The sequence below is a fragment of the Parus major genome, chromosome 4 (assembly GCF_001522545.3).
Source record: "Parus major isolate Abel chromosome 4, Parus_major1.1, whole genome shotgun sequence".
Classification (NCBI taxonomy): domain Eukaryota; kingdom Metazoa; phylum Chordata; class Aves; order Passeriformes; family Paridae; genus Parus; species Parus major.
This window is the reverse complement of record NC_031771.1, coordinates 10,240,159-10,255,183: the sequence shown is the minus strand read 5'-3', so window position 1 is coordinate 10,255,183 and position 15,025 is coordinate 10,240,159. Positions and strand designations below refer to the sequence as shown.

Genomic DNA, 15,025 nt, shown 5'->3' with positions numbered 1-15,025 from the left:
TGAGACGATGGTGAGCACTCATTATAAATGCTATAAAATAGCATCAAAATACTTAAGCATAGCAATGAAAAAAAGGGAGAGCAAGAATGCTATTTTCCTTCTGCAAGAGAGGAATAAGGAACAGTATAAATGCAATATCTGTAAGCAAATGCACTCCACACAGCTCAGCCTGAGCATTACTCTAACAGTACCTGAGGAGAGAGCTGGAGGGCAACTCAAAACTTGTTTTTAACCCAAACACTAAGAGTCACAATAAAATGGTCAAAACAAAATCCTCATGTCTTGTTTGCCAGACTAGGTTTTTTCTTCTACTACTTATATGTTGTTAAGAAAGAAACTAGGGACAGAGGGAAAAGGATCTATTTTGCTGGTTTTACTTTTTATTGGTAGATTTTTACTTGTTAACTAGCAAACTGGACATCACCACATAAACAGTAATTAAAAAGAAGATTAAAAGAATTCTACAAAATTCAAGATACATGCAGACAAATACCTCTTGTGCAGACTAAAAAATAACAGCAATATTTGAATTAAAGAGAAAAAAAACATAGAAAAAAATAGAAGTCTTCATCACACATCCATTTTCCATTCATGTAGGCAATCTTCCTGAAACATTTATACAGAAAACTACTCAAGGAGAGTCTTCATATGTTAGTACGAAAATGCAACACTTCTTTAAAGATCAAGACCATTCACGATCCCTAAACAGTGCAATTCTTTTTAAAACATGGGTTATGCATAGACTTTTCGTCCAACATTATTTAATGCTTTAACAATAAAGTGCAACTTCTGACCAATGTTCTTTGCATGTCCCAAGTTAATAGTAAACTTTCAGTCAAGTCAGGGTGCTCCTGATGGAGCTCCTGTCCTTCACCTGATTAAATGAAAGGTCACTTCTTTGAACATCCACCCTAACCCAAGTAAAAGAGTCAAAGGGGACTTTTTTTGTAATTAATTTGTTTAAATTCACAAAAGCAGCTTGCTTTCTCCTGGGTAGAGGTAAGAGCCCTCTACAAACTGTGCTAACTTTCCAACAAGGTTTCACTCAGCCTTTTTACTGGAACCTCACAGCTGCTGGCACATCACTGCTGCCCGCCACACCAAGAGCAAACATGGAAGTCTGAGTAACAGACCAGTTATAAACCCAACAGTGGACAAAAAAACAGTTACAATAAAACATCCAGTACTTTCATAGCCTACAACATTAAAAATTATCTTACTATCTTCAGTATCACGTGGAAAACAAAAAAAAAAAAAAAAAAAAAAAAAAAAAAAAAAAAAAAAAAAAAAAAAAAAAAAAAAAAAAAAAGAAGAGAAAAAAATCACTCTCTGCCTATCTGACATTGGGCTTCAGTTCCACTGTTCCTTCACAGTGGACATAAAAGACTCCCATGTTTTCATTTGCCATGTAAAGCATACAAAAAGCTTGTCCCATATCCTTACCTCTTTCTGTAAAAAGTCAGGCCTTTAAAAACACCGTGCTGCCAACCTCTGCAAATGTCCTGCTTCAATCATGATTACAGATGTCCCTTCAACCAAAATTTGTCTGGTGCGTTCAAACTTTTCCAGGTGAACTTAAAATTTAAGATGAGTCCTTCCTCATATCACATAATAAAGAAGATTATTCAGAGACAGCAACATTCAGTCTGTTCAACCCAAGTCAAGAAAATATATTTCAATTTATTACAATCCTGCAGTGCTTGAGGTGCTCCACTTTCCTACTCATTGTTAGGAGTACTACAAAAGCAGGTCTAGGGATTTCCACCTCAGCACCACAACCCTCAGTTTAATGCAAAAAGACAATTCTCAGCTGAATTCCACACAATACGAACATCTAATAATGATGGTAACCTTTTCTTTTCCTAAACTATTAAATAAGGTTATTATCATAGTTTGTGCTATCATGTTTTCATTTGACATGTCCATCCTTACTCAGGTGGCAAGTTCCAACTTCATCCTACAAAGGATAATGGAAAAGAGGACAGACAGGAAAGAAGAGGAGAGTTTTCATCTTTCAAATTTATTCTGTCTGTGCCAGAGGAGCCTAAACCCTCACTTTGGTATATCCTCTACTCAGAGCTACTTCAGAAAAACATCAACTATACTCATCTCCTTCTATAAAGAAAGATCACAATGGAAAGACACACAGCTAGACTAAAAAGATTTTTCCAAGTACATTATTTGCAGCACACACACCTCCTCTGCTTCCTTTTATAAAAAAATGAGGAAAAAAAATACCCAAACAAACCCAAACAAACAAAAACCTAAACATTCATAACATCATCTGTATTTAATATATTTATTAATATTTATATATTTATTAATATATACATATGTGCTTTACTGAAAGAAAAACAGGTTATAATAACTTTAAGGGTTTAACTGAGCAGTAGGTTATCCCAATTCACACCAGGAAACTCTATGTCCTGATATTGGTTAGGGTAGAGTTAATTTTATTCACAGTGGCTGGTATGGGGGTGTGTTTTGGAGTTATTCTGAACTCAGGGTTGACAATATAGAGATGTTATTGTTATTGCTGAGCAGGGCTTAGACAGAGCCAAGGCCTTTTCTGCTCTTTGTACCAGCCATGCCAGCAAGGAAGCTGAGGGTGCCTGGGATGGTGGGAGGAGACAGTCCAGACAGGTGACCCCAACTCACCAAAGGGATATTCCAGACCATGTGGCACCATGCCCAGTATATAAAGTGAGGGGAAGAAGAAGAAAAGGGGATACATTTGGAGTGATGGTGTTTGTCTTCCCAAGAAATGGTTGTCTGTGATGGGGCCCTGCTCTCCTGGAGATGGCTGAACAGCTGCCAGCCCATGGGAAGCAGGGAAATAATTTCTTGTTTCACCTTGCTTGTGTGTGTGGCTTTTGCTCTCCCCGTTAAACTGTCTTTATCTCAGCACAGCTCAGGTTTCCCAGCTTTTACCCTTCTGATTCCCTCCCCATTCTTGGTGCAGTGCATGTAAGTGGCTACATAGAGCTTGGCTGGTGGCTGGGGACAAACCCTGACACTAATTACAAGTAATTACAAAAAAAAAATAAAAATTCCTACTACTTAATACAGCACATCCAGAGTCCTGTCTGTACAAAAACATCACCAGTCAGACTACGAGAGCTTTCAACAGACAGCAGGGAAGCCATGGTCTCTCCTATCCTGATCCAACACTGCTGGGAACGTGGCTGGCTATGTTGCTGGAAAGAAATAAAAGCAACATATTTCTGTCTCGAGAAATTGCTACAGTCAAAGTAAGACATGTTGCTATGGTGCCTTTACACACTCTAATAATGAAAATCTTGAAAAGATACTCCCTGGTTACTTCATGACCCACTCAAAACCTAAATTAAGTATTCATCACTAGCTTAGGCTCACTGCTCAAAACTGTTAAAAAGAAACTTTTGCAAACCTAATGAACAAGCAAATTAGCATTCTCTTAGATCACATCCACAGAGGCTTTGTTTTTACATTTGTACTGTGGGTCACTGCCCAACTGCTGACTCAAGTATTAGTATTTAACTTGTAATGCAATACCAAAATGGTTTCTATGCCTTATTCCACATGACTGCTTATAAAATTATAACAAATGTTTACTTCTGCCTGATCAAAGAGACATTCTTTTTTCTGCAAGTGTAAAGAAACTTCCAAATGAAATAAATTTCACTCCTTCTCAGTCACTTTATCTGACAGGAAACCAGTGATGACAAGAATATTACCAGCTTTGATCACAGCTTTCTCAATCTCATTGTACCTGTGGCACCCCAGCCCAGAGCATCTTGCCATGCGAAGATTCCAAAGATGATGTAACCTCGCAGTTGTGGGGAAAAAATGTCAACTCCATGCTTAAGGCTCAAAATTTAAAAAGTAATCAAATTGGTTTGTGTTTGCAATGTTTTAAAAGCTGCAACTTGAGCCAATCTCACCACTGAGGGCCTAGACCATGACATTTCAACTCTGAGAACATCAAAAGACCCAACTTTTACATTAAGAAATGCAATCTTTAACTGTTTAGTCTGTCATTCTGCCATATGATACATTCTGTACTCTGTACACTCACACGAATACAAACTAAGGCCTCATCTCATCCCTGGCTCTCACCTGACGACCCAAGGACCTCCTTAAAATCCCATTAGAAGTAAACAAGCCTTGGCAAGCATCCAAATGCAAAACCAAATGCTAAGACCATCAATGGCACTCTGAATGCTATCAACATGGTGAATTCCTGTCCCTTGGTTCCCATTACTCCTTTGGTTGTCTTCAGGCAACTGCTCAGTTTGATTTTTCATTATTTTAGATTTTTTTTGTTGGGGCATTTTGGGGGTGGTTTTTTGTTCCTTTTTTGGGGCTTTTCCCCAAACTTCTGAGCTTGCTTCCATGAATTGCTCACTCCCTGCTCTGCATACTTTGGCTGCAGGAATCACATGAACTGGTACTGCCACTGATGCCTCCATACCATAAAAATAAGCTTCCCCTAGAACAGCTCTCCTACCACAGGCCAATACTCCTCACTGGTATAATAAACCTCAGACATAAGCTCAGGCTCATTATGCCACGTGCACTTACATCTGATTAACCTTCTCAGGGATCTTTACCTAAGGCAGTCTGAACAGTCTTTCTTCCTTTCGGGATTGCCCATCATCCAAGCACTTAAAAAGTCTTTAGAAAGTTTTATTACCAAGCCAAGTTCATATTTTGTCATATTTTATCCCTCTGTATCCTTTAAACATACCTTCTGGATACCCTAAGTATTTGCCTAGCCCTGCAATTTCTCTTTCTATTCCACTTATCTCAAATTACACATAAAAAAAAAAAAAAAAAAGGATATGCTTACAGTGCCAAATAACCAAACACAAACTTTAGGAAGTTCCTGCAGTACAAACCCCCTCTTCCTGTTACTGCCCATCTGTGAGCTCAGATTTTGGTTCTCAACAAGAACCAGGGATAAGAAGCAACACTATTTATCACCATGGCATTCAAACACATTCCACTTTCTGAAGCAACATCCCATCATCCATTACTTCACACAAATTAAACCATCCTGCTTTGGACAACACTGAGATTTTTACCATGTCTTCATATGAAAATAATAAATCATCTGGTAATACAAGAACATAAAATGTGGTTCACTTGCACCCACATTCCACCTGCCAGGATGATACTGAGAAAAGTAGCATTAGGTAGAGCTACTCTCTCATACCCAATGCATGGTGATAACTGACAAAGCTGCAGTGACATAGAAAGCCAGATGTACATTTTTCCCCAAGAGCTACTGATCCACACTCTCACTGAATTCATCACATTCCAAATTTGAAAGACCCAAAAAAAACCAAAACACCTAAGAAAGTGTAGGAGTATCTTCTCCTTCTAACCATAGCCATGTGTCTATCTTAGCACTACCAAACTGTCAGCACTGAAGGTTTGGGGCTTTTTTCCCATTTGCTTATTTGATATAGCTAGTTTAAGATAAGGATCAATTTTGCTAACTCCCCCTTAACTCTGAAATCCTTCACTACAAATCATCAAAGGCACATTCAAAACCAAAACTGTCACAGCCATTAGTAAGAAAACAGATGATTCAATAGAGGGACCAGCTTTATAGTTAAAAGGGTCTGACTTCTCTAAGGTAGGTGTCTTAGAACAGGAAAAAGAAGCTTAAGTTACCCACGTAACTAATGAATACCCACCCAGCCTGAAAAAGAAGGAATTTGTCTCTTATATGCTTCCAGCGCAACAAAAAATTTCTGTAGAGCAAGACAGAAAGGGATTAAATAAGCCACCCTGAAAATCCACTTCTTCCATATGTTTTCAGATTTACATACTGTCTGTACCTTAGGTTAGCCAACCTGATCAAAGCTTTTACCATGCCATATTGTAACAAAAACACATGGAAATAACAATTTTGTGAAGGTGTAAGAGCTAAACATTCTATTAATGCATATCTGATTATTATAATTCAGATGCATCCATCTCATCTTTCGCTGACATTTCTTAACATTTGCCCAGAAATTAGAAACCATGTGCCCTCGTACCATTCAATATCCCTTATTGTTTATGGTTCACACACAATTCCCTCCTTCCTTGAACAAGACTGTATTTGAACTCTACTGTAACTCTACTGTATTTGAAATTTCAGAAGGTATTTTTTTACATGTGCAAGTTCTGCAAATCTGTTCCTATTCTGCGATATGTGAGAAGAATTACAAGTCACATGCTTAAGACAGGAGAAATCCATCACAGGATAGTGATGAAACACCAAACCAGCAAAGCAGTCAAACCCTTCTTCCCTCAAATGGGAAAGATCCCAAAAGACGGCATGTAGCTCTCACTGGAATACAGTAATCCCAAAGAAACATCAAACATTTTTTCCCTCAAATCTCAATATAGTTTTACTTCCAATATCACAGCTTTGCTTATCAGGTAGGGAGAGAAAAAACAAAAAATTACACCATTAAAAAAAGCCACAAATATTCTCTGCTGTCATTCAAAATTTCAAAAACATCAGCACAATTATCAAAAATCATGTCAATTGCACATTTCCACACAGAACAAAAATCAGAAATTTTTGCCCCAGAGCTCTTCATGGGAAAAAAATGAAGGATGTAATTCATCTTCACTCATAAAAGACTTATAGGAAAGAAAAAAGAAACCTAAACTCCTGCATACTTAGAGCAAAGCAAATAGAAAAGGAACAAGCCACATTCTTCCTTCTTTGGACTGGACAAAGCTGCCCTTTGGACTTGTTTTGAAAGCCTTGATACCAGCCAAGAGCTCCTAGCAGGTGTAAGAAAAGCTCCCCCAACAGTGACACCAGCACCTGAGACCACACCATGGCCCCTCAGCAAGATGTTGCCATCCAGTCCTCAGAGCAGCCACCAAGACCCTGTTTGTACCAGGGAGGTGCTGTACACACTTACCTGTAATATCCAGAAGAACAGAGGATGTGACCAAAAAGCCTTACACTAGTGCCTCGTCAAACATGGGTTGCTTGCCAAACAGATGCTCTCAAGGCTGGATCACCACTAACACATACTCAGTCATGAAAAGCTTGCAGCGCTCTCACCTGAGCCAAGAAGCCACCTCTCCACCAATGACTTCAGCTAAAATATTACATCCTGCCAGCAGGATTTGGTACCCAACAAAAGGATATGGCAACACTTTCCGCACTGTCTGTGGGACAGCAGCTTAAAACAAATGGCACAGGGACCTTATGTCCTGTTTTCTCCTCCCGGGCCTGGACAAGGGAGCAGTCTAACAGCAGGATGCAAAGTCTCCGATAAAAGATAAACTGTTTCACCCTTGTAAAGCTCCTGTTATTTATTACAAAACTGTAAACGAAATTACAAAGTTGAAGAGAGCTGTTCCAGGAGATGTGACAATCTTACACCAATGCACCTCAGTCCTTCGACACATGAAGGCTTAGAGACTCAAGCAGTTGGTCACTTAGGACAGATAAGTAACAAAAAAAGCACTTTTTAAAGTAATCAGTACCCCAAATACATCAAAGAAACTAATACTGTTAAGTATGTGTCATAACTTGGACATTTTGAATAGAGTACTATTGCAATCAGCAATACCACCAAGCATGAAAAAAGAATCAAGAAGGAAACCAGTGAAGTTGTATTAAAGCCATGAGGAAATAATTTATTTTCCACCTACACACATATCCAGAAATTGTACTATGGACCAACAGAAAATTCTATCTTCCCTTGCAAAATGCAAGTTACATTTTAGTAACATATCATAAGAATAGACTTCCATGGTACTAGTTATCAGAAGAGCAAGCAAGCAATAGGGGGTAAATTGTGACTTAGATGTATAGTTTCTCACAGCATACTTTATCTGTATTCTTCAAAATCTGTTTATTTTGGACAAATGACATAAGACTTCCTCATGGCAGGAAGTCCTGCAAGTCAAAGGCCACTGCTGAAACAGTATTTCCACTATTTTGCAATAGGGACTTAAAATCACTTACAAACGTGAACAAAACTTGCTAATTAACATGAACAGATTTGTCCTTTGGCAATTTAACCATCCGAAAGGGAACCACTGTCTTCTTCTCTTTATATTTTTCAGCTTAGCGGACCTTCAGAAACCCAAGTGAATGCCCAGAACCCAGCAACAGAACAGTTAATATCAACATTTGGGAAGTGAAACACTATGTTCCAACACCAAAGTTTCCAAACAATCTCATGACAGTCCTGAGCATTTCAAAGGGCAAGCAGAACATCTGCCCACACTCACCCCCATTCCCTGCTCGTAAAGCACCAATGAAGTTTCCTGAATGCTAAAAGTCCCACAGAACACTTGTGGAAAATTATGAATTAGTTAATGCAAGGCTGGTGGATGTAAAACACATGGCTGCATTCCTCTAAGAGCAGCACACTGTTACATCCTAAAGACCTGTTTGCCTTGCACACTTCTGGCAGTTTAGCTCCACTAAACCAGAGGTAAGTACCAAGGTTTGTGCAGCAGATGTGTCAGATCACCTTCACAGACCACTCCAGTACCAAGATGCAACAAGATTATACAGCCTTGTTATGTCAAAGCTGAAATTATCAAGAACGGTATTTTTTTTTACTTAGCATCTTTCTGTTACCATTCTGAATTAAAAAGATAAGCATTCTTTTCCCATAGTACTGTGTGGCACCAGTACTACCAAGTAGGTGATCTTGATGCAGGGAGCTGGACACACCAACCCTTACTTAAACCTTGATATAGAATAGCTGTAATACATTTTCAAGTGGGTGCTGAAGATATTAAGTCCCAGCAGCACTGTGCTTAACTTGCTTCAACTAGGTAATCAGCTGGCTAAGAGATGCAATATGACCACAAAACCTAAAACATACGATATTTTTATTCCAAGTCGAGCAGCCTAAAATTGCCCAACAAACTAGAAAAGCAAATGTTCCCAGTTCCTTAGAAACAAATACCAAACTGAAGAATACCATTCACTATCCTCTAATCTGATATTTGAGAGATTCTCCTACCCAAAAGACCTAGTTATCAACAAGGTGTTGATAACACCAGGCAGAGCTGGCTCCAGTTGAGTTCAACAGACCCGCACCACATAGTGAGGAGACACCCATTCAGAGTCCAAACGTGCAGCCAAAGTTAGACTGCCAACACTTTTTGACCAGGGCCATGGAACAAAGACTCAATGCCATGTTAACATGGACACACTTCCAGGACACAATGCCTGCCTGCCTATAAGCTAAAAGCAAAGAAATGGACTTGGCTGGCTTACTGCTACTGACCAGTTCCCACAGCAGGTAAGTTCATATCTTCAAATGCTGTATGTCTACAAAGATTGCACAGGATGAGTGAGATATTGCAGAAATGTCAGTTCACGCAAATCATACAGTTTGTTTACATAGCCTACTTCAAGATACTGCTAGCTTATCACCAAAATGTGCCAAGGATACAATAAGGCTGGCTCTCTGCAGAGCCTGACTGGATCCACAGAGTCTGTGAGCTCAGGAATATCCTATAGCTGTACAGCCATAACACAGAGCACAGAGGCATGCACAGGCATCAGGCAGCAACCCAGCTCCGGTGGAGAAAAATAACTTCTGTTAGCTAAAACATGCAAAATTTACTTTTCTTAACAGGAAACCCACCACTTGTTTTCCATAGTAAAATTTCATGGTCCAATATATGGACACACATGGACCTCATCACAAACCTACATTAGCAAGAAACCAAAATTCAGTCATTAAAACAAGGCCAGGACTCACAGCTCTACACTGAAATCTTGCAAGTTACTCTAGTTAACCAAAAAAATTCAGTTAAATCATTTATGAAACTATAGGCCAAATTAAATACATATAGTCCTCCGCACCTCTTCCGTAAGTGTTTCGCTATGCAGGCACAGCTAGAAATTATAGTCCTAATCTTTCAAGGTGAACATCACACAGGGTTTCAGCACCGAGCATTACTGACTGGTCTCTATGCAAACCTCTCCATTTGCATGGACCACCTCCAAGAACTGCAGGGCGAAAACCACGCTCAAGACAAGGGGCAGGTACTTCAGCAACCCCGCAAATCCCCCCAACACTATGTTCAGAACCCTCCGAGAGCCACGACCCCCCTGTCCCCGGGGACGCACCGGGAACAAACCTGTCGGGTTCTGTAACTTCAGTGTCCCTGCCGCACCGCAGGGTCAACACCTCGAGGCTGCCGCCAAAATCAGTACCCGCATGAAAAATCAAAATAAAATGCGGGGGTGAAAAAGCCGACCCGACCCACCGCCCGTGAGCCGCCCAGTGCCTGCGGCTGCACGGGGCGACCCCCCTACGCTCCCTGCAGGCCCTCCCCGGAGCTGGGCAGGCGGACCCCTCCCGCACCCCGCCGGGGCTCCCGCGGGAAAACCACCCGCCCCAGCCACAACAAAGGCGGCCGGAGCGGCCCAGCGCCCGCGGGGCTCCTCCGCGACCCCCGGGCTTCACCCAGGCCCCTCCTCACCGCGGCCCCGGCACAGCCCGTGCATTGGAGCCGGAGGGGGGGTGTCCGCGCAGTGACAATGATCGGCCGCCCCCGGCACCTGCGCCGCCGCCCCCTCCTCCGGCCCGGCCCGGCCGCTCGGTATCCCCGGGGAGCGGGGCCTGCGGCCGGGCCGAGCAGGGCCGAGGGGGCGCCGGGTCTCCCCGGGCCCGCCGGCGGCGCAACAAAGCGGCGGGGCCCGGGGGGCGGCGGGAAGCGCCGACGGGCACTCACCGGGGGGCGGCGGGGTCCCGGCGGTGCCGCTGTGCCGGCCCGGGGAGGGGGCGGCGGGCGCTCCGTCCCTCCTCGTTCTCCTCTCTCCGCTGTGCTCTCTCCGCCAGCAGAGCTCGGCTCGGGGGGTTACGCGGCGCGGCGGCCGCGGCCAGGCGGTGCGGGCCGGGCCGGGAGGGCGGCTCCCCCCGGGCGGGCTCCGGCGGGAGGCACCGCCGCCGCCGCTGCTGCACCGTCCGGGCGCCGGGGTTGTCCCGGCCCCATCAAGGCCGGGCCGCACCGAGGGGGCCGCGGAGGGAGCGGGGCCGCTCCCCGCGGCGGCTGGTGGCCATCTTAGTCCTCCTCCTCGGCGCCGAGTGCCCCCTCCCCGCCCGGCTGCCAGCGCTGCCTCCTCCCTCCGCTCCTCCTCCTCCTTCTCCTCCCACTGCTCCCGGCTGGCTGCGGTCGCTCCCGCAGCCCGGCGAGGCCGCCCGCGGAAAGCTGGTTGGTGCTGGCAGGCCGCGGGCCCGTTCCTTAGTTTTGGGGCTTTGTGCAATTATCTTACTTTTTGCAGTGGTGGGTTTGGGTTCTCCCCGTTCTCTGACAGAATTCCTGCTCCTCTAGCGCTAACCGCCCGTGTCCTCTGCCCTCTACCCCCCTGCCACAGGCCCGAGCAGCTGGCACGCGAGAAGAAGCCGTCCCGGGCAGGAACTTGGATGTGTGATGAGGAAGGGAATGCAGGTCTATGCCGGAGCAAATAACCCACCCTTGAGCTGGGCTTGAGTTGCTTTCCTTTTCGCTCTTTGTCAAGTGTGCATCTAGGGAAAGTCCACTGGATATCCCTAGTGCCGACCAGAAAGAGGATTGTGTGTCTGTGCTGACCAACCGGTCTCATCTGAATGATCCAGATGTTTAAACAGAAATAGTTACCCTTTTCCTACTTAACCCAGAAGTTGTGTTAAATTCCCAGCAGCTGAAGGACACCTTTTTGTCTGCAGGACAAGACATCAGTTTAGCCAGGTGCTGGGCACACAGTGCAGGGGGTCACTGCAACCTCAAGGCAAGCTTCATCCATGTGGACACTCCTGAGGAGCAGTGCAAAGGTGTGTCCACACATGTGTAACCAGAGACCCTTTGCCTTTTTCCAATCACTTACAAACTTACCTCCTCTAAGAAATCAGCTGCTAGCAGCCATTCACCCTCTAGCAGTTTTGTTTGGGGTATTTTTTTGTTTACAAAATCTCTTCTGAAAACTTCATTGAAAAAACAAAATGGTAGTTTGGAGAATCTGGCTACAGGGGTAAAAGCTACAATAAACAATGCACAAACCATCCAAGACCTCTATGTTTCATTTTGGCAAATTATCATGAGCCCTAGGGACCAGAACCATTGCCTCTTGCCTGTGCTACAGAGGTTTATTAAAGGAAGCTGTGTACTTTGTTGTGCTTGAGGACAAATTGAGTAAACACCATTTATCCGTTCTTCCTTCTCTGGCCGTTAGCATCAAACATGTAAATGCACTTAATGTTTTTTCTGGCTGATGTTCTGCTGTTCAGCTGGCAGTGGAAATGATCTGGTCCCATTCAGGTGGGAAAAACTCTGCTTAAAATTTACGTATATCATGAGTGAGGCTAGCTCTACTTCAGCTCCTAAGAAGCACTCACTGAAGCACTCACTGAAGACAAAAGTATAATTCCAAACAAAGAAAGCCTACTTTTCCCAACTGAGAAACAAAATAAGCAAGGACAAGTGTGTAACATCCTTGCCTCCATAATACAGTGCTACTGTTACTTGTTAAAGACATCTTCAGGCATTCAAAATTCACTGTGTGGACAGGAGCCACATCTAGCCCAGCTCAGGAGAGCAGTCCAGGCTATAGTTTGGGTTGGAATGGAGCCAACTGTCCCTTTGCAATACCTGTAGTTTTTCTGTGCAGGACAATCCGTGAAGAACAGGCACCAAGAGAGAAGTCATGCGCAGTATATCAGCCGTAGTCCTATCACAACAACTGTAATATGATCAGTGGCAGAAGTTCTTAAGACAGTATTCTTGTGCCTCTCGAGAAAACTTAAATTTTATTCCATGTATATCTTGTTTTGCCTCTCCTAATCAAATGTTTACTTTTGCTTATTTTTTGGACATCGGGCATGGTAACAACTTCTTCCCAGTCACTCTTTGCAGCCTCCTATTCCAACATCATATGCTAACACCTGTATTTGTCACTGTCTGCTATGGAAAAAAAAAACAACGTTTGTCTGTGGCTAAGGCCATATAAGAAGTGCTACAAGGATAAGAAGGGAAAATGAGGATGGCCAAAACGCTCAACTACATATTTTCTTTCAGGGCATGATGTTCTGAGGGCACTCACCATGTTTTGTATGCATCTTGTAGCAATGTATCCACAGAAGGAAAGGTAGGTGTGTTGAGTTGCATGCTATCACATGCCAGATTGACATAATTTACCCCTGGAGTGAAGGCTAAACTCAGGAGTCAGTGGAAAATGTGTTTCTGCTGCAAAACCACCAAGGTCTCTATCTCAGTCCATTCAAAGCTAACATGCACTTAATTTTTACAGGTGCATTCTCCAGCCATGCCAGTCTAGAAGCAAAAATACAATGAACTCTGCTAGGCAGAATTTGACCCCGTTTGGTGTTTTCATTCTGAACTGCAGCAAAGGGAAGCACTGATTCCATCAGCTTGTTCCAACAGTTATTTCACTTACTGTGCAAGATGCAGCCTGTGAACGGTACATAGCAGTTACACTTCACAAAACAAACAATCTTCTTCCTGTAATTTATGTGTAGGAGGAGACTTGCATCTTTCTTAGGTAAAGGTTTAGCAGGACCTATGTGAGCCAGCTCTACTGAGTAAGAATTAAAGATAACAGAGATGGTGCTGTTCCTAATTCCTTGTAAGTAGTGGGAAAGAGGCAAAATCCCCCAGGATGGCAGTGGGAGTTGTAGGGACAGCTCTATGCTATGCCAGATACACGTTTTGCTGCATGGCAAGTTACGTTGGTTTTTTTTCTTCTTGTGCAGCTAATGCTCATTGCATTCCTATTTATAGTTCCCATTTTTCAGTCAGTTGTCACAGTTCCAAAATAAATAATGGCAAACTGTAATGTTCCATACTGAGTGACACCAGACACTCTTTTTACCTTCTCAGCATCTCTCCTCTTGTAAAGCTCATCACAGGCACCTGCTTGTCTTTCTCAGAGAAGGTGCGAAATAGTAATTACAGTGCTATAGTTAGACAAAAGAAAGCATTTACAGTTAATCTTTCTTCCACTTTGTGAAGCAACTGTGCACAAGGGATTGCATCAATCATTAAAAAATGTGGAGATATATTTAAATTTCTTTGCGTCCTTTTTTAGAGGGTAAGGTGAAACCAACACAATTATCTTCCAGTGGTGCAATGTCACTCTGCTTTCAGGTGAGATGCTCATATACTTCCATTGCATTTATTTCACACATCTCGGGCATAAAGCTACATCTGTCCTCTTTGCATATACTGGCAAAGTACAGGCAAATCCAGAACTGGAAAGAAATTGCTACAAGAAAGTGAACTAAAATGGAAGGAATTTTAGTCTTTTTTTTTTGTCTTTTTTTTTTTAATTAGAATTTTTTTAACATAAGAAAATAACACTGCTTCCCAAGTTTACACCGCCTAATGTTTTAATCACACAGGGTTCTTAATACTTCCTCTGAGAATTACTCTTCCCTTCCTCCTTCTTGCTTGTTTACAGATAGGTTTTGGTATTAAATAAGAGGAAGGGTGGGGCTGTCAAGGGTCTAGTTCCCCTGTCCTGTGACGGCCATGTTGAATTTGGCTGAAATTCGAAAAATTTTTAAAAAGTAAATTCCCCTGTCACACATGTTCTTCAGAAAAAGAATGTCCTGCTTGTCACAAATTAATAAATTATACAATCCCCAAATAGTCTACTGCTGAGCTCATAGCATTTGTAAAGCATTAACACAGTCACCACAGCAGAAACACCAGCAACCTGATGGAGTAAGAGTCAAAGAAAGCAACAGCCAGGGCTGCTATTCCTTCACCCTCTGGGGCCCAGCAATTCAGCCCCACTTTGGATAAGGAACCTTTCTTCTGCTGTCAGTGTTAGTCACATAGTTCAAATAAATAAACATTTGCATCCCCGTGCTGTAGAATCCCAGTTTAAAGGTGGATGTTTTAAGAATAGTTTGTTACAGATGGACATAATGTGTGGGCATTTTTGTTCCAAGACAAAACTACTAACAAAGCAGCATTGAAAGCAAGAATATGAGGATGAAGGGAAGAAGCAGAACAGAGGATGGTGAGATAACAGAATTCCCAGTCC

General features: G+C 42.9%; 1 protein-coding gene and 1 long non-coding RNA gene across 2 annotated transcripts in view; one reads left to right on the top strand and one right to left on the bottom strand.

Moving 5' to 3' along the window:
• WDFY3 (WD repeat and FYVE domain containing 3) overlaps positions 1-10,870 on the bottom strand; it is a 156,118-nt gene extending 145,248 nt beyond the window's left edge. The window contains exon 1 of the mRNA XM_015624781.3: positions 10,714-10,870. The gene's annotated coding sequence lies outside the window, so the exon portion shown is untranslated. The remainder of the gene's footprint in view (positions 1-10,713) is intronic.
• A 59-nt stretch (positions 10,871-10,929) lies between these two features.
• Positions 10,930-14,420, top strand: LOC107202719. Its single transcript, XR_004496849.1, has 3 exons — positions 10,930-11,792; positions 13,033-13,102; positions 13,265-14,420. It is a non-coding gene; the product is annotated as an uncharacterized LOC107202719 (long non-coding RNA).
• The last annotated feature ends 605 nt before the right edge of the window (positions 14,421-15,025 follow it).